Source organism: Carcharhinus amblyrhynchos, chromosome 5 (genome assembly GCF_965287045.1).
Source record: "Carcharhinus amblyrhynchos chromosome 5, sCarAmb.v2.hapA, whole genome shotgun sequence".
Lineage (NCBI taxonomy): Eukaryota > Metazoa > Chordata > Chondrichthyes > Carcharhiniformes > Carcharhinidae > Carcharhinus > Carcharhinus amblyrhynchos.
This window is the reverse complement of record NC_137328.1, coordinates 37,931,630-37,952,143: the sequence shown is the minus strand read 5'-3', so window position 1 is coordinate 37,952,143 and position 20,514 is coordinate 37,931,630. Positions and strand designations below refer to the sequence as shown.

Genomic DNA, 20,514 nt, shown 5'->3' with positions numbered 1-20,514 from the left:
TGTGGAGGATTGGCAATCCTATTTCAGAAGGTTGTCAGAATGGATGACACTAGGCTGCAACTGATATACATGGCCTCAGTGGCAGAGGTCATACTTTTGCTGAGTTAGCCCCTCTATGCCCGAGAGATTTTCAGGCTGTTGTGTTTTATTATAGTGGCTTGCTTGAAAATAACGTGTATGTAATAGCATCCTCTATTAACTGGTTATTGCTTCATTGGAAATATAAAAGTTTCACAAAATGGATTATAATTAATGGTTGGACACCAGTATGCCAGTCCAATTTTTGAATGTACTTCCAAGGGCACCTTTCTTTGATAGATGTTAAAATGAAAAATATACATTTTCTCATAGCTAACACAAAAGGTTAGACCATCATCTGTTATCCTAGACCTTGCCAGTATGAGCTGAATGATTGATAGCATGGTTTTTACCTATGAACATGTGATGTTGGTAGATTAGCGTGATAAGTAAAATTGGATTCCTTTACTAAAAGGATACTGTGTGTCAGCAGGCTTTGGTGTTGAGGTAATCCAGAAACATTTCCAGTTTAATAATTGTTCTTGACAGTAAGGGGATTACTTGGATAGAATCTTGAATTTGTGCTACATTAACTTTAATTCCATTCTTATAATATCCAGAGAAAGCATGTAACATTCTGAGCAGCTAAACAGATTTTGCCAGCTGGCGCTGACCATATGTCCAATTTCATTTTTGCTAACATTCTCCTTGAGCCTCTATAAAAGAGAAGGTATGTAATTTAAGATACCAAGATTTAGTATGAGGAGTTTGGAACTTTTCTTGAGCTTTTGTAAGAAATTAATATGGAAGTAAATTAAGTTGAGTGATTCCATTTGGTGTTTCTGTCCAAGGTGAAATTGCTGTGAAATTAAGTAACATGGCTAATGTAATGGGTATAATTTTTGTATGCACACCAAAAAAATGAAACGTGGACCCATCAGGAAGCCTTCATTGAAGATGCTTAATGGTAGCTGTTTTCCTATATTGCTGCAGCCATCTACTGCTAGTGAGGTGAAAATAAATGATTTCCTCTGACCCTAAAAATATTGAATTGAACATTGAATATCAGGGGCTATTTTGAGCCCGTACTTCTGTCTGTGGGAATAGCTGTGTGCGCTTAGAATCCAGAAAGCGCGATTTGTGTCGACAAGTTTCTGATTTCTAATCTTCCTAACTCCTCGCTGGTGGAATGGTGTGAAACACCGTGGGATTGCAATAAGCTGTTTTCAATACATTAACATGGCATTAGTGGGCACTGTCTCTCTGGGAATAAACATGCAGGTTTCTCATCAGAAAAAACACTCTGCCATTTTATAGTAAGACTCCCCCTGTCATGTCTAAGAATATCAGTTTGCAAGACCACAGAAACACCACATTTTCTACTCAACACTTCACTCTTGAATGTTTTCTCAATATTACAAACTTACAAGTGGTTGGCATCTGTTAATATTTGTTTCAACTCTGGCAAAAGTTGGGCATTTCATATCTTGTTGGAGAATGCACCACATGGTAAGGACTGGGCATTAAATATTTAACATAATGTTAGCAGCAGGAGACTGTTTAAAGGTTGAGTCATATTATAAAACAAAATCTAGCACATTTCATAAATAGCAGTTAATCATCTACATACTTTGTGTGTAATACAATGTGTTCTTAAGTTACAGCTAGCCATTGTTGGCAGCGCTTACTTTCCCTTCTGAGTTAGGTTGCACGTTCAAACTCCACACCAGGATATGATCTTGACATAATCTGTCTCTTTAGTGAAGGAATAGTGCATTGCTGTAGATGCTGTCTTTTAGATGAGGGGGTCTACTGAGGATCCATCCATCTGCTTTTTCAGAGGTAGTTAATTAAAGCAAATTGAAGAGGAGGGAGCTATCCTCGTGTCCAGGCCATCCTTTGCCCCTCCACCCATACCACCATGTATCACTTGTAGTTTGTGCACAAATTGGCTGCTGAGCTTACCTATCTAATAGCAATGCCTCCCATTGAAAAGGAGTTAATTGGCTCTGATGTGCTTGAGGATACGACGGTGCAGAGGGACCTCGGGGTCCTTGTGCATGAGTCGCAAAAACCCAGCCTGCAGGTGCAGCAGGTGGTCAGGAAGGCTAATGGGATGCTGGCCTTCATAGCGAGGGGGATTGAATATAAAAGTAGGGAGGTCTTGCTGCGGCTGTATAGGGCATTGGTGAGGCCGCAGCTGGAGTACTGTGTGCAGTTTTGGTCGCCGTACTTACGCAAGGATATTTTGGCCTTGGAGGGAGTGCAGAGGAGGTTTACTAGGCTGATACCGGAGTTGAGGGGGTTGAGCTATGAGGAGACGCTGAATAAACTAGGCTTGTACTCGTTAGAGTTTAGAAGAATGAGGGGAGATCTCATTGAGACATATAAGATGATGAATGGGATGGATAGGATAGAGGTGGAGAGACTCTTCCTGCTCAGAAAGGACAGTAGGACTAGGGGGCACAGCCTCAAGATAAAGGGGGGGGGGGGCGGTTTAGAATGGAGTTGAGGAAGAACTTCTTCACTCAAAGGGTGGTGAATCCCTGGAATTCTCTGCCCGTTGAAGTGGTGGAGGCTGCCTCGCTAAATATTTTTAAGACGCGGGTTGATGGGTTTTTGATAAGTGAGGGGATTAAGGTTTATGGGGAGAGGGCGGGAATGTGGAATTGAGCCATGACAGATCAGCCATGATCTTATTGAATGGCAGGGCAGGCTCGAAGGGCTAGATGGCCTACTCCTGCTCCTAGTTCTTATGTTCTTATACTGTGAGGATATAAATGGCACTGCAGTACAAGTAGCTTTCTCATTTTTATTTTTCAAAATTTACAATTTTAACTTGATCAAACAAAAGGGCCAAGTTGGCCTTTAACCAAGAAAGCCACAAAAGTACAGTAAGTCCTGGGTGTGAGAGGATGCCATGCTGCTCCATCACCCTCTTCCCAGGAATTGGTGGAAGTGTCTCCTTGACTCTCATTTTGTAACTCTGAAAATTATCTGCTATTTTCAGAGATGCGACCAAGGTTTGCTCCACAGAAGGAATTTCAATGGCCGGTATTGGTTCCCAGTATACAATACTGTGCCTCCTGTTTTGCAGGCTGGGCAGCAAGAATCCCTCACCTAAGACTCCTGCCCATTCCTTTCTGACTGACTGTTTCGACAGAGTGAGCTGCTGGGGGTTTGGTGAGTGAGGGAGTTTGGTGAAGAAGGGGATGAAGGTGCTTCTTTCTTCGACCTTTCTCAGCCTCCAGTGTTTAGTTCTTATTTTGTTGCAGAGGAAGAAATTGCTGAGTAACTGGTAATTTATTCTAATTGTAATTGTTTGTAAAGTTAACATATGGCACGACCACCTTGGCTGAGTGGAATGCATCCTATGGCACATGGGAGCAATGGACACACCATGGCCAGAATTTTCCAGCCATTCACACCAGTGATATTTTGTGGTCCTGCTGCAGTGAATGGCAGTTTGGCTGCATGCCGAGTTCTCCATCCTCGCTTGCAGCAGCAGTAGTGGTGTGTGTATGGCTGTACAACTTCAGCCCAAGTGTCTGAGACACAAATGTCTGCAGGAAGTGTTGTTGACTGCAAAATTTTGAACTCTGGTTTCTGGAACTTGATTGATGGCTGGAGCCACTGCAGTGCATCCGCAAGGCATCGCTACATATATGGCACATTTAAGGCCATTCCTTAATGTAACAGCATTCACAACAAGATAGATTATTTGAAGGCACAAAAAGAGGTAAATGGCTATGCTTTAATTGCACTTAGAGACATGGTTACAAGGTGACCGAGACTGGGAACTATTCAAGGATATTTAGGAAGGATAGGCAAAAAGAAAAAAGAATCATAGTATTCCTACAATGCACAAGGAGGCCATTTGGCACTGACAACAATCCAACCCAGGCTCTACCCTGTAACCCCATATATTTGCCCTGCCATTTACTTGTTGTGCCTTCAAATCATCTATCTTGTTGCGAATGTTGCATGCGTTCAGATAGAGCATCCTTAACTTTATCTTTTTAACATTTTGATGCTTTCTCATTCTATTTGATGCCCATCTTCATTCCATCAATCTTCTACTTTTGCTTACTACTTCTCTACATCCTGTTACCACCTTTGCTTCTGTTCAGTCTGAGCTCCCTACCCTATCAGGTTCGAATCTAGTTTGACCTACCCCCAGCAACAGGAGTAGAAAATTTACCTGCGACATTGTTTGTCCCAGTCTTGATAAGCTGCAACCCAGCTATCTTCTACAGCTCCCAACTGCCCCGAACTGGTCTCAATGCTTGAGAAATCTGATGCCCTCCCTCCTTCATCAATTCTCCATCAGTCTATTCAATTGTTCACCTACCTACTGGAAGACAAAGGGGCAATCTAGCATGGCCAATCAACCTAACCGCACGTTACTGGGCTGTGGGAGGAAACCAGAGCACCTGGAGGAAACTCACAAAGACACGGAGAGAATATACAAACTGATGACCTGAGGCCAGAATTGAATCCAGGTCCCTGGTACTGTGAGGCAAGAACATAGCAGACAGAATATAATGTGAATAAGTATGAGGTTACTCACATTCTGTCTGTTTTTACTACTGAAGTGTGTATAGTGCGCAAGAAACAATACTTTTCACTATATGTTAATACATGTGACAACAATAAATCAAATCAAAGAATATTTTTTGAATTGAGAGGTTGGGAAATGTTGACATCCAAAGGGTGGAATTCCTTCAAATAGCAATATAGACAAATAGATAACCATTTTTGAGGGGACAGTATTGGGCAGGTCACCAGGAATAGTTTCCTTGCTTTTCTATGGGATCCACTACAACCACCAAAGAGCAGATGGGGCCTTGGTTTAATATTTAAAAAGCACTCATGACAATGTTGCACTCCCTCAGCACTGCATTCAAGTATTAGCCTAGAATTTTGTGCAGAAGTCTCTGAAAGGGGATTTGAAAACATAATCTTCTGATGTGTGGGCAATATTGATTTTAATGCAATGTGAGAGAATAGCCTTGTCGTTTGGGTGCTTGATATTTATTGCTATCGTGTCTGACAAATTTACTGGAGTTCTATGAGGATGTGTCTAGGGCAGTGGATAGAGGAGAGCCGGTGGATGTGGTCTTTCTTGATTTTCAGAAGGCGTTTGACAAGGTACCTCACAAGAGGTTATTGCAGAAGGTCAGGGGACATGGAGTTGGGGGTAGGGTGTTAGCGTGGATAGAGGATTGGTTGTCAAATAGGAGTCAGAGAGTGGGGGTCAATGGGTGCTATTCGGATTGGCGGATGGTGACTAGTGGAGTGCCCCAGGGGTCGGTGCTGGGGCCTCAGCTATTTACCATTTATATAGATGATCTGGAGGAGGGAACCGAGTGTATGGTGCCAAAATTTGCTGATGACACCAAGATTGGTGGAACGGCAAATTGCGCGGAGGGTGTGGAGAGTCTACAGAAGGATCTAGATAGGCTGGGCGAATGGGCCAGGAACTGGCAAATGGAATTTAATGTTGGCAAGTGCGAGGTGGTCCACTTTGGTAGGAATAATGGTAGGAAGGACTATTACTTACGTGGCGAAAAACTGCAGCAGGCGACAGTGCAGAGGGACCTCGGGGTCCTTGTGCATGAGTCGCAAAAACCCAGCTTGCAGGTGCAGCAGGTGGTCAGGAAGGCGAATGGGATGCTGGCCTTCATAGCGAGGGGGATTGAATATAAAAGTAGGGAGGTCTTGCTGCGGCTGTATAGGGCATTGGCGAGGCCACAGCTGGAGTAGTGTGTGCAGTTTTGGGCGCCGTACTTACGCAAGGATATTTTGGCCTTGGAGGGAGTGCAGAGGAGGTTTACTAGGCTGATGCCGGAGTTGAGGGGGTTGAGCTATGAGGAGAGGCTGAATAAACTAGGCTTGTACTCGTTAGAGTTTAGAAGAATAAGGGGAGATCTCATTGAGACGTATAAGATGATGAATGGGATGGATAGGATAGAGGTGGAGAGACTCTTCCCGCTCAGAAAGGACAGTAGGACTAGGGGGCACAGCCTCAAGATAAAGGGGGGGCGGTTTAGAACGGAGTTGAGGAAGAACTTCTTCACTCAAAGGGTGGTGAATCTCTGGAATTCTCTGCCCGTTGAAGTGGTGGAGGCTGCCTCGCTAAATATTTTTAAGACGCGGGTTGATGGGTTTTTGATAAGCGAGGGGATTAAGGGTTATGGGGAGAGGGCGGGAAAGTGGAACTGAGCCACGACAGATCAGCCATGATCTTATTGAATGGCGGGGCAGGCTCGAAGGGCTAGATGGCCTACTCCTGCTCCTATTTCTTATGTTCTTATGCTATATTTATTGTGAAATTAAAAAGGTATCATTTGCCAATTCTGACCGACCTGCTGACAAGTAATTGCCTGTACCAGAATTCTGAGCCAAGCATTGGATTCTTGTAATGTACTAGGTCCGTTTTTATTTAAGTCTTGTTTATACAGCAATAAATTCAAATGACAATTTAATTCAGTTTTGCCATGAAAATAATTAGAAATTATTCTAAATCAGATTCCTATTTGGTCTTGATCTTGGTGTTGCCTAGAATTGCTGATAGTTAGCAGCACTTATTAATCTAATTTAAATGTGTATTGGTATTTTGTTCTGGTAGCTGTCCATCTTCCACTGACACTGTACGAAATGCTCCCGTACAACGAAAAACAGAAGCAGAGAATAAAGGCTTTCCCTGTCATGTAACTATAAAATCATTATATAAAGAACATCAATCTTGGCATATGCTCCTGCAGTAAACAGTCATTTAATTTGCCACACCAACTCCCTTATATTCTCCATTATATATCATTTTTATAAATGTATTTAATTTTAAAATACAAATATAATAATGAATTTTATTCTGTGGACACTCATCCACCTGGAATTGGAAGCGCATTTGACAAAACTCACTTTTTTTTTTGGGTGGCACAGTGATTAACACTGCTGCCTCACAGCACCAGGGACACAGGTTCAGTACCCAGCTTGGATCACTGTTTGTGCAGAGTCTGCACGTTCTCCCTGTGTCTGTGAGGGTTTTCTCCCACAGTCCGAAAGACATGGTGGATTGGCCATGCTAAATTCTCCCTCAGTATACCCGAATGGACGCCAGAGTGTGATGACTGAGTGATTTTTCACAATAACTTAATTGCAGTGTTAATGTAAGCCAATTTGTGACGCTAATAAATAAACTTACGATCTTTGCAACCAGCAAACGGAAGACTTCCAGTTCATCAGAAACGGAATTGGGTCAGAAGAGATTTTTTTTATTCATGCAGCAAATGGTTATGATCTGCAATGCATTGCCTGAAAGCAGATGCCATAGCAACTTTCAAAACAGAATTGGATGTCTACTTTAACATGAAAGTAATTGCAGCGTTTGAGGAAAGAGCAGAGAATGGAAATAATTGGATTTTTTTCAGAAGAGCCAGCAGAAGCATGTTGGGCCAAATAATCTCCTTCTCTGTTGTAAGATTCAAAATTAAATTTCAGCAACATTTAAGCACAGTTGCAGAATGGTCTGGCTAGTGCACTTACCAGCTGAACCACCAAGGCTGTGGCGCTTCAAGTGTGGTTGATTATCTGATTCATGTATAACTTCCTCATTTTTCACATCGCAATCAATTGACAGGAAAGTTGGGGAAGATGTATGTCAGGCAACTACTCTTCGTTTGTGTCCAATCAAAGCTGAGTTTGTTTTTTTTTCTACCCAATCCCCTTCCCCAATCTCCTGTTCCATTCCCACCACTGGTAGCCTTCACATTGATGTGCGCAGAATTCAGAAAGAATTAAAAGAAAAGTTGTTCTGAGTTCTACAGACCCATTGCAGTTAAAGGGAGCAGTTTATAATTAAATTAGTTTATCTTCAATATAACTAAAACTTTGCAATTGAAAAGTTTTCTTTGCCCCCAAGATTTAACTTTCATATCTTAGTTCAACATTTAAATGATAAGAGATTTATTGGAGAAAATGCAATTAATTTTATTCAGCTGGCTGTTGCTGCAGTTTACATTTTAGAGGTAATTTTAAGTTTCTCCTCCCAGGATGTTGGAATGCCACCAGGAATGCAAATATGTAACATTATTGCTGAAGATGACTGATAATTAGCAGTACTGGTGAATTTAATTTCCTGTGCAACTTTATTTTATTATGGGGGTTGCAGTCCATCTTCCACTGGGCTGCATGAAATGCTCCAATCATCACTATACCACAGCCGTGCTGTTGGGAGTGAGTATTTTTGTATTTGTTTTGTTTAATCCTAGTTACCTTGAGAAGTTGATATTGGGTATTCTTTTGAACACAAAGAATAACACAGATAAAGACTCTTTGGTTCATCCAACCTCTCCTACACAATCTAAGTTGACAGTCCCTTGGAGCAATGATGTTTGCCACAGAATCCTAGAGTAAAGAGTGCGAGATAAAGAGAGGACGAGCCTGTAATAAAAAGTGCAAGGTCAAGTAGGTGAAAAAAGAAGAATAAGAGGCTAATGGAGAAACAGCAATAAAAGAATCCACATTTCATATTGGCATTCAATCCATCATTAATCAGTCAGTCAAATGCAGCAAGACCCAGACAATATCCAGTTTGGGCGGACAAGCGGCAAGTAATACTTGTGCCACACAGGTGCCACGCAATGACCATTTCTAACAAAGAATTTAACCATCTTCCATTAACATTCAGGGCGGCAGGGTAGCACAGTGGTTGGTTAGCACTGCTGCTTCACAGCTCCAGGGTCCTGGGTTCGATTCCGGGCTCAGGTCACTGTCTGTGTGGAGTTTGCATGTTCTCATGTCTGCGTGGGTTTCCTCCGGGTACTCTGGTTTCCTCCCACAGTCCAAAGATGTGCGGGTTAGGTTGATTGGCCATGCTAAGAAGTTGCCCCTTAGTTTCTAGGGATGCGTAGGTTAGAGGGATTAGTGGGTATAATGTGTAGGAATATAGGGGTAGGGCCTGGGTGGGATTGTGTTCGGTGCAGACTCGATGGGCCAAAGGGCCTCTTTCTGCACTGTAGGGTTCTTTGATTCTATGATTCAGAGGCATTGCCATTGCGGAATCCCTCGCTATCAAAATCCTGGGGGCTACCTTTGACTAGAAATGGAACTGGACTAGCTATATAAATTCTGTGGCTACAAGAGTAGGTCTGAGGCTAGGAATCCTGTGGCAAGTAACTCGCACCTCTTGACGCTCAAGTCTGTCCACCATCTACAAGACAAAGTTAGGAATGTGATGGAATAGTCCCTACTTTCCTGAATGGGTGAAGCTCCAACAATGCTCAAGCAGCTTGACACCATCCAGGATAAAGCAGCCTGCTTGACTGGCAACCGATCCACATCCACTCCCTCCACCACCGACAGTAGCAGCAGTGTGTACCATCTAAAAGATGCTTTGCAGGAACTCACCCAAGCTCCTTAGACAGCACCTCACTCCCTACAACCCCACCAGCAAGGTGATCAAAACAAGGTGGACACTGCAGAGTCAAAACACCCTGACCCTGCAATGTCTACCTTTTTATAAATGGTGATGACCACCCCAAGTTTAAAAACTATTCCATTTCTCATTAATACGGTTGAATGTCTGCTACAACAGGAAATTGAGGCAATCACATTGGTTTGGATTTGAGTTAGGCTTTTGCAACAATCTAGCACCAAGATTTCACTGATAAGTGCTTTTTAGATGTATATTCAAATTTCAGCCTTACTGAAAGCAGGTTCTCAAACTGTCATGATGGGATTTGAATTTGCGTTTTCTGGATTATTTCTCTAAATTTACGAGTAAACTCTCATACCAACTATGATGACAATGTAATCAGAATATGGATACCTGATGCACAAACAAAATACTGTGTTCTGTGTATATATTTTGTATTTAGCTGCCAGTGAGAGCAGATGGGCTGGAGTTTCCCCATTGTAAGGTACTAGGAGCTGTTACTGTCAATGATGCTGATTTTCCATCGTTTTTTTTCCAAATCAGCTGACAGTTGCAAAAACATGCGACTGCAGGTGGATCATTTCAAGCTTGTCTTTAGGTACCGGAGGGAAACTACTGCAGATGTTCAAGGACCAGAGTAGGTCAGGGTTAAAAAAAGAAGTGTTGGGTTTTTATTGCTATTGTCCCACAAATATTGATTAAAGGTGTGATTGACAGTGAGAATGAGATGGTTTCCATCCTTCCTTTCTATACAGATGCTGACACTCTCCCAACATGCACAACTGGTCTTGTTCGCAGTACTGCCTTTGTCTGCATTTTAGATTGGCTATTTGGTTGTCAGTGTGATAACTACTGTTAATAACACTGCAACTTTGTGAAACAGAGATTTTGTCTTCTTCCATCAAAAGTTCTTTGCACTGATTAAGGTTAAACCTTGTGATCCAGTATAGCAGCCTCAACAACTGGGTGGCACAGTGGTTAGCGCTGCTGTATCACAGCACCAGGGACACAGGTTTGATTCCCGGCTTGGGTCCCTGTCTGTGCGGAGTTTGCACGTTCTCCCCATGTCTGAACATAAGAAATAGGAGCAGGAGTAGGCCATCTAGCCCTTCGAGCCTGCCCCGCCATTCAATAAGATCATGGCTGATCTGTCGTGGCTCCACATTCCCGCCCTCTCCCCATAACCCTTAATCCCCTTGCTTATCAAAAACGTATCAACCCGCGTCTTAAAAATATTTAGCGAGGCAGCCTCCACCACTTCAACGGGCAGAGAATTACATGTCTGCGTGGGTTTCCTCCAGGTGCTCTGGTTTCCTCCCACAATCCAAAACACCTGCTGGTTAGATGCATTGGCCAGGCTAAATTCTCCCTCAGTGTACTCAATCATGTGCCTGAATGTGGTGACAAAGATTTTTACACTAACTTGATCGCAGTGTTAATGTAAGCCTACTTGTGAGACTGAAAAATAAGCTTAAACAACTGTATTGTGAAGATGACCCTTTATCCTTTCCTTTTATTTATTTAACCGTTTGGTTTCTTTTGATTTTCTTGACTCTAACTCTTGTTTAATCTTTGCACTTATATGGACTGAGTATTTTTTTTGGAGTAAATTTTTTTACATGTGATCACTCTTGAGAGGGGCTGGACTTTAAGAATTTAAGGTTCCAATTGGAATGGACCAATTATGAATTGTCACAAAAGTAAAAGTAGGCAACAGAAGAAAGGAATTGACTGAGGAGAATACAACCTTCTGAAAGTTGGATCCATCTACAGCTATACTTAATAAATTACACTGAGCTGTGCTCTGCAAACTAATCAATTCATCCCCATAAATTATCTCCCTCTTGCTCTGCTTAATAAATAACAAATCAATCTTGATTGATTACTTCACAGTTGTACCTCACAAAATTACATCAGTAAATTAACACCTTGAGAATTGTGCTCAAATAAATAATTTGTCCTTGATAACTTAACCCCTTTGGCTAGCCTCAATAAATTGTGCAATTTGCTTTCTGATAAATTATGATGACCGTAAAACAAAGCTGAAGGTGCATCCATTGCCATTCTTTCCCTTTGGCTACCTTCCTGTGCTCTCCCTCTCAAGGTGTCAACCTCCTGTTTTGCCAACATTACATTTCTGGAATTGCAATCTTCAGGCAAACAAACAAGGCTTCTGCTGTACTCTGCCAAAATCACTGATGTACAGTTTTCCTGGAAAGATTAGACTAATTTGAACCCTAAAACATTGGTTAAGTAATAAAATAACAATTTCACTTATTTATCCATTACAAGTAAGTCAGGCCTCAAAATGCATTGGTAGTGAATCTGGCCAACACCATTGGCACAAAAGCCGGCTGGTAGTGTTTTGGCAGCTGCTTTACTTCACACCCAGCTTTTGCTTAAATCACTGGCACATGATTTTGCTCTTGAAATTGAGTTCTGTTTCTATGTGGGGTGGATGGGTGTAGACAGCCTTCCCATGTCTGAATAGAGGCAAGATAAAACATGGAGGAAGCAACAGATCAGTAACATGTTCATTCTCCTCCCACAAAATTAGCCCCACCAACTAGCCCAACTCATGACAGTCTCACTGGACTGGATAGATTAAAATCTACTTTAACATTTTAAGAGTTGTTTGGCTCTTACTGCATTTGTATGTTTTGACTTTTCGCCTTTTTGAAGGCACTTGTGTTGGTATACAAGTCTAAAGCTGTTAGCCACCTTAGAGTACCCCACCCACCCAGCTTTGGGCTGTTCAGAGGGAATTGGGTGGACAGGAGGGGGAGTTATAAATTCAGCTGTGATTGCCAAATTCACTGCCTCTGCTAGTTTTTTTTTAAAAACAACAATGAAGGTACCTGGCAGCAGGCTTTTTGTTTTGTGGGGGCAAGGGGAGGGGGGGCAGCAAGTGCCAAATGTTGAACCCATAAGTGGAAATGGCCACCCTGCTCGAGCCCTACCCTTTGGCCTCCCAGTTGCAGCCCACCCCTTTGAGCCACCTCCATGGCTCTTGCTCTGGTCAGTGTTAACCTCCAGGATGTTGATAATGGGGATTCAATGATGGTAATGTCATCAAATATCAAGGGGAAATGGTTGGATTCTATCTTGTTGTAGGTGGCCATCATTGTCTATCACTTGAGTGATGGGAGTGCTACTTCATAAATTGCATTATTGAATAGTCACGCATCAGCTTTTATCAGTCGAATGCTCAGCCATTTACTGAATAGGGAAATTGGATGTTTTGGACATCAAATGGAGGAAGCTAAGGTTTTCTCCAGCTGCCTTTTGAGTTGGAATCTTGTCCATTGAATTGTTTCAGCTACAGAGAAGAGATCAGAGATACTTCTCCCAGCGCACAATTTCAATCCCTCGGGCATCGTTATTGTCCTGTAAAGTTTTAAACAGCACTATTTATTATGCATGCAATCAAGGCACTAATACTGGGGATGGAGCTTAAATATCAACTATTGATAACTCCATGACTGCTGTTCCCTATATTCCTGTAATGTAGTCATATCTAGAATTAAAATTTCATTCTTTATGGTTTTAAAAGTAATGTTTCTCTATGCGACTAAGAATTACCAGTCGGAACTACTTTTTTACCTTGTAGAAACAGAAAAACATATATTGAAACCTATAAGGACCAATTCAAAACATTTCATCACATTGAATATCAAAAAGAAGCATGAATAATTAATGTAAAGAATTAACTTCTATTTCTATAGATGCTTCCACAATTTCCAGCAAGAGAAGATGTAACCATTTCCCCTTGCCATTTAATGGTGCTGTCCTCATTGAATCTACTACCATAGATATCCTGGAGGTTACCATTAAACAGAATGAGACAGCCAAATAAATACTATGGCTATAAGAGCAAATCAGATGCTGGGAATTCTGCAGTGAACAACTTGCCTCCTGACTCTCAAGGATAATCCACCATCTTCAAGGCACAAGTCAGGAGCATGATGGAATACTCTCCACTTGCCTAGATAAGTGCAGCTCCAACAACATTCAGAAAGCTTGACACCATCCAGAACAAAGCAGCCTACTTCTTTCCCAACTCATTCTATCACTTTCAATATCCACTCCCCCTGCCACCACCAATGCACAGTGGCAGCAGTGTGTACCATTTGACAGGATGCAGTGCAGCAACTCACCAAGGCTGCTTTGACAGACCTTTCAAACACATGGCCTCTATCATCTAGAAGGACAAAGGCAACAGATGCCTGGGAACACCACCACCTCTATGCCACACACCATCCTGACTTGGAACTATATTGTTGGGTCAAAAGCCTGGAACTCTTTCTTCTTAACAGTATTGTGAGCAAATACTGGCTATTCCAAAGGTGCCACATCCCATGCAAGAATTAAAAACTTTTATGAACCAGTTCCTGAGTGTGATGAAGATTTCGTCATGGAAGATGTATGAATCAAGCAGTACGTATCATGGATAATATATTCTCCAGGAATAGTTTCAATCATCTAGAGGGATTTTTCAGGTATTCATTTTCTAATTGACCTTGGGTTGGTTGTTCATGGCTTCCAGGTGACTAGTTAACATCTGGTGGTTAATGAATCTCTTGACATAATGTATTGGACATCACAACAATATGGGAGAGACCTGATGAACCAGTTGGTCTTTTTCTGTATATTGGGGTATTGCTGCATAAAAATCAATCATTTGCATATGGAATTGATGGCAGCAGACCCTCCCACTTTCACCATCTATACCTTCAAAAGACAAAGTGAAGATAAAATAGTTAAGATGCAACCTATAAACCGTGCTTCATGGTGAATACAATTTATTCTTTGCTCTTCTCGATCAAGAACTTTCATGCAAGATGTTCATTTTACAGCTAGAATTGATTCTGGGCCATCACTTTCAGTAAATGTGCAGTTTTTAAGGTCCCTAATGGCCAAGCGGCTTCTAATGTATTTTGCCAAGGAGGCCCCTTATTTATGCTGAATCACCCAAGCTGAGCCTTACATTTGTCCTTGGTGCCTTTGAATATGAATGGAAAATATAAACAGTCAAGATTTCCACTTCTATACCCTATCCAGTAATTTCAGTTTGTTTGTGTGGGCTTTGGACGACCACTGAATCAATGGATGATCGTTCCTCGCAGTAGATAGAAAATTGGTTGGTTAGGGAGGAACAGTTTTTTTTATGCCTGAAACCAAACTGATTTCTGGCTATCACCCCCACCAAGTTAAAGTCTTCTGAGAAAATAAGATTGGACTGGAAGCATTCTCGTTTCTTTATTGTACCCATGCTGAATATAATTCATCCTCCACTTATGCAATGCAAGATGAAAGCAATTAAAAATATGTTCGGGAAAAAGAAAAATAGAACAGGATTTGTTGAAGAGTTGACCTCTGTGGTGTAAGTGATAAATTTGAAACAATAAAGCAATATTGTTCCCATCAGGGAGGTTGTAGAAAGAACTTCAATTCCAGCAGACACAGATGTTCTTCTCTGCTTCTCAAAAGCTGACTTCCATCTCGGCCATGCTCATTAAGCTTTTTAATATTTTACATAAGAACATAAGAAATAGGAGCAGGAGTAGGCCATCTAGCCCTTCGAGCCTGCCCTGCCATTCAATAAGATCATGGCTGATCTGTCGTGGCTCAGTTCCACATTCCCACCCTCTCCCCATAACCCTTAATCCCCTCTCTTATCAAAAACCCATCAACCCGCGTCTTAAAAATATTTAGCGAGGTAGCCTCCACCACTTCAACGGGCAGAGAATTCCAGAGATTCACCACCCTTTGAGTGAAGAAGTTCCTCCTCAACTCCGTTCTAAACCGCCCCCCCTTTATCTTGAGGCTGTGCCCCCTAGTCCTACTGCCCTTTCTGAGCGGGAAGAGTCTCTCCACCTCTATCCTATCCATCCCATTCATCATCTTATACGTCTCAATGAGATCTCCCCTCATTCTTCTAAACGCTAACGAGTACAAGCCTAGTTTATTCAGCCTCTCCTCATAGCTCAACCCCCTCAACTCCAGCATCAGCCTATGACATGCAGCATGAGAATATAATCGTAAACCAAAATATTGATCAGTCAGTACTGCTGGTGGTGCACCAACATGACTGATCACTGTAGTGCATTTTGTACAATCGTTTTTGCCTGTACTTGTTTCTATTTCATTAATATGTATTGCTGATAGAATAAGCTTAGAAGATTAGACAGAAGCCTTTTAGGATTCAGTGCATATTGAATGAAAAGATAATTACATAGAGAGCAGGGATTTTTCACATGTTGTGATCCTCTCAGACTGGCATCTATCCTTAACTGAGCAAGTGCCCAGCATCTTATGCTTTTGAAATAATTGTTTTGTTCATCCAATTCACCTTTAAACACTGCTTGTTTGATACTCCTAAGAACTGCTTGTTTGACTGATAGAATCTTTACAAGCTTGATTGCTCATGTGCACTTGTGATGATGTAGGGCATCGTTTAATGAGAAACTATTTGTTCCTGGGTCAGGTATAACAGTGTGATGCTCTTGTCTGCAGCTGCGCCCAATGGAATGGCATGAAATGTATATATGTTACAATGGCTAAAATAGTTGAACTTTGGCTAGTTGGAGATTCTCACCAAACCCCCACTCCAGGAAGGAGTCTTTGTGTACAGTCGTCTTATTTCAACCCATGTCGTCTTTAATTTTGGATGGGATTGCTTTCACTAAATATCAGTAACAAAGATATGCTTTTAGTGAGGTTGTATGTTGGTGGAGCAGTATACTATGCCAAATAATGATTGAAAACACCCCATTTTCCTGCCCTGTTCTAATATCCCTTCAGCGTCTTTTCCTCCTCGTACTTAATCATTCTAATCTTGCATGTTGATACAGTGGCCTTGATTTTGACTGAGGTGGTGAGATTGGAGAAGCGGGTTCAAGTCCAGGCTGCCTCCAGGGGAAATGGAGGCGAGCATTGGTGAGGGTCGGGAGTAACTAGTGTGATGAGAATGGAGGTGAGCCATTGGGAAGCAGACCACCTCCCTGACCCTGCAAAAATCTTCAAATTGGCCAGGACAGAAAGTGAGCTGGAACCTTAAATGAGGTAGGGAAATGTTAGTCAAAATCTCATTGCTGTGGAATCGATTGTCTTCAGAACTTCCACTATTTCAATCAAAGAAAACTTTTACTGTGCTGCCAACCCTGTTCCCAACTGCTGCAGGTTTTTTAGCTTTAGACAGCAGCCAAAGGCAGTCCGCCCTTAAATTCTGAAAGTGACCACTTAAGGAACTGCTTAATTAGCTAAATGAGTCCAGTTAATGATGTGACTGACTTCGCTTTTCTGATCTAAAGTCCACAGGGTAGAGCCCCCAAGTAGATATCATACAATGGTATTTTGTTCAGCTGACAAAAATCCAGCCCACGAACTTCCTAAGCAAAAACACTGCAGGGGAAGTCCACAACCTCTCTTTTTTTTCTGGAAAACTTCTTCGTGTCTGCCAATTTAAATCCCTCGCATTTCATATTTTATATATGGTCCCTTTCTCCTGATCCTTTTTAATCCATTCCCAATCCCACTAATATCTTTCACAGTTTCCATCGATCCTCTGAAGAATTAACTATACCTCCTCTCCTGGAATGATTTCCAAATTTTGACACTTCATCAAAGTTATAGTCAAGTAATTGATGTAAAACAATGAACTGAAGTTCATTGGGTGGATTGTCCTCAAATACTCCCCTCCCACTGAACTGTAAGTTCTAGGTATTATTTGAACTCTAAATATTCATTTGAGATTTTAACCATTAAGACAACAGGAGACAGTTTGGTGAAGTAACTCGGGAAGTCTTTAAGTTGTTGATGCCTATTAACGACAGGCGGGACTTGACTAGTACACTATAGCACTTGCTTTCTGGTTCAGCCTTGGGCGCAGGTTGACACTTGATCTCTGTTCTGTCTCTAATTGCTACTTTCCTCTGGACAGCAGTCGCTTGCTGTGCAATTTGCTCAGTGAAAGCTTCTGCTAATTAACTCATTCCAATCCACAACCCACAGTGTGATCAATGAGGCTATTGGATTCTAATTGCCTAAATGAAGCAAAGCTAATTCTTAATAGGCTTAACGGGCGGATGATCAATCTGTGATTGGCCTAGGTGGATGGACATGATCAGTTTCTAATTGGTTTCTCGGGGGTGATGGTCCCCATTGATGCTATTTCTCATTGTCTCCTGACTGTCCCCCCTCCTGCCCCTGAAGGTGTCCATTTCTTGTGGGACCATCCCTCTCATTAACATTTGTTTCTGTTACTTCTGCTAAGATAAAATAATGTTTTGATCTCTCCCTTGCCCATCGTTCAGGATGGGGGAAATATGTTGTCGTGCCCCTATGATTGATATCTTGAGCTCATCATCTTAAGACTTAATTTAGTTGGTATTAAATCAGACCCTATCACTTCTTTATGTTTTGGACAGGTTACTTAAAGGTTGCTGTTACTTCTCTCTGATTACCTGGAATGAATTACTTGACATCAAAGGATAGAGTGGTAAAGTTCCTTATAACGTTCAAACTAATAAAGAACTTTACGAAGTACCATAGTGTTACATATAGAAAGAGGTTAGAATTGTTTTCATGTCGCTTTTACTTGAGATAAAACAGCATGTGATGTCTAATTGATCTATTAGACTTAATTTAAAACAGGCGCTTAGCAATGTGTTTTTGCACACGTATGTTTTTGTTATAACTGCTTGCTATAAGTCAATTAATACAGAATAGTGTTACATCAAGTTTATATATAAAATGCAATTCAATGCTTAAAAGTGATTGGTTCCCTAAATATAGTATATTCAACTAACAGGTGTTAAAATTTAAAGAACTAAAGATTTACAGAAGCTAACTACAAAATAGTTCAAGATCAGAGGTGGTTACATTGCAATATAAAGTGACTTCCCTTAAACACCACAAGTTAAACTGCGCTAATGCGGTGCACAAGGCTGAATGTTTTAATGCTTGTTTCCCATTGCACAATAGGATTTTGAATAGAGCTGATAATTTTAATTACGAGGGAGTTGGATAGTTCCATACTAGTAATTGATAAACCTTTGCATCTTAGATCACTGTCTAAAGGCTGTATGTTCTTGTCCCTTGCCAAGTTTGTGTGATGCGAAGACCAAGTCATGTGATGACTTAGTGTCACAGAATTCAGCATAAAACCATATTGATTTGGCATACTTCAGTTGAGTGTAAACTAAATTAAAACTAATCATTAGACATCAATTGCACTACTCTGCTCCCTTCCAACAAATGTTTGGTGCAGTTTCCTGCCCTCACTCAATTCTTGACCTATTAAAGATTGGGGAGACAGTGATATAGTGGTATTGTCACTGGACTCATAATCCAGAGACTCTGAAGACACAGATTCAATCCCGCCAATGCAGATGGTGAAATTTTGAATTCAATAAAAGTCTGGAATTAGAAGTCTAGTGACCATTAAACCATTGTCGATTGTTCTAAAAACCCATCCTGGTCTAGCCTACATGTGACTTCATATGGTTCACTCTTAACTGCCTCCTCAAAGGCAGTGACAATAAGAAATCAAATCAACAGCTGATTCTTTCTCCAAGAGATGGGCAATAAATGCTGGTCCAGCCAACAATACCCATGGCCCTGAACGAATACCGAAAAAATTTTATCCCATTTGGTGACGTGCCACCAGCTGAGCCATGGTTGTAAATATCCCCACCTTGTGCAATAGGCTATCCGCTTTATTTCCACCATAAAGGGATCAGAGGACATGCTCTATTTAGAGAGGACAGACAGTCCTCTAGGCTGCTAACATACACATTGCACCTTTTTTTTGGTCATAAGTGGTGACAGTTCTGCAAAAGTCTAGAGGTTTCATGTAAAAAGACTCTTTTAAAAAAAGGGGAGTTATTAATTACTAAAAATGTTCCAATTTTTAGCTTCATTTAGTGAGTGGAAGGAACATCAGGAATCAGTAGAATGTTGAACTTTATCATTCAAAGTATTTTTCAATTATGCTATTTCTTTAAAATTCAGAAATACTGCGCAAAGGCTTGGTGTTTCTTGTCAAGGAGCAGAGGCAGTTTCAAGTGATTCCTATTTGTGTTGCTGCATAGTGGGTGTAAATTTCAATGAGATTACTTTAGTGTTTTTGTATAGAAAAGGCTAAGACTTTAATTACATTCATGTGAAATAAATTGATTGCAAATATGGCAGTTTCTGGTTTCAGTTCAAACTGTTTCTTTATTGTGCTGAAAGAAAGTTTATGACAGGAAAAGTAAACGAGCTTGGAGAAAGAATCAGCTGTTGATTTGATTTCTTATTGTCACAGGTATTGCATCTTGCGCAGTATACAGACAAAGCGTACAGTTTGTAGAGAAGGAAAGGAGAGGGTGCAGGATGTAGTGTTATAGTTAGGGTGTAGAGAAAGATCAATTTAATATGAGGTAGGTCCACTCAAAAGTCTAATGGCAACAGAGTCAATTGGTATGTGACCTCAAACTTGTATATCTTTTTCCTAACAGAAGGTGGAAGAAAATACGTTTGTCTTGCGTGAGGTCCTTGATTTACGCTAGCTGCTTTTGAGGCAGCGGGAAATGCTTAGCAACCAGGGGCCACCTTTAAGAAAAAAACCCTTTGTGAGTAATTTGACCAGACTCTAAAGGCAGTTGGAGCAAGGAAGCTGAAGAGTGATCAGTTCTCAATTCTGATAGAAGCAGGAAACCATACCATGGAATAATGAGCAAGGAAGAAAGTTTTTAGATAAATTAGAGGACCGTTCATTCTAGAAACTAGAGAATGAAGAAAAGCTTCCAGGACAATTGAAGTAAAAAGGAACTAAGAGAAACTACAATAGGAGCAAGGTAGTGTTTGTTGAAGTAAAAGTCAGACCTGGGAAGAGCATAGCTGATGAGATTGGCAAGAGAAATGCCACATTTTGAAGCAATTGTAAGGTTTGTTGTTCTTATTTCCAGTCTTTGCAACTGCAATATTTTGTTGGAGACTGAGTACCTGAGTGTTTGTATGGAAATTTGGATGTTAATTAGAAGTCTTATGACTTTACTTCACACTTTCTTAAA

The 20,514-nt window shown here is 41.2% G+C and overlaps 1 protein-coding gene across 2 annotated transcripts in view; it reads left to right on the top strand.

The window, feature by feature from the left end:
- Window positions 1–20,514, top strand: part of LOC145342982 (sodium/potassium/calcium exchanger 2-like) — a 274,412-nt gene that overhangs the window by 134,081 nt on the left and 119,817 nt on the right. The window lies entirely within an intron of this gene.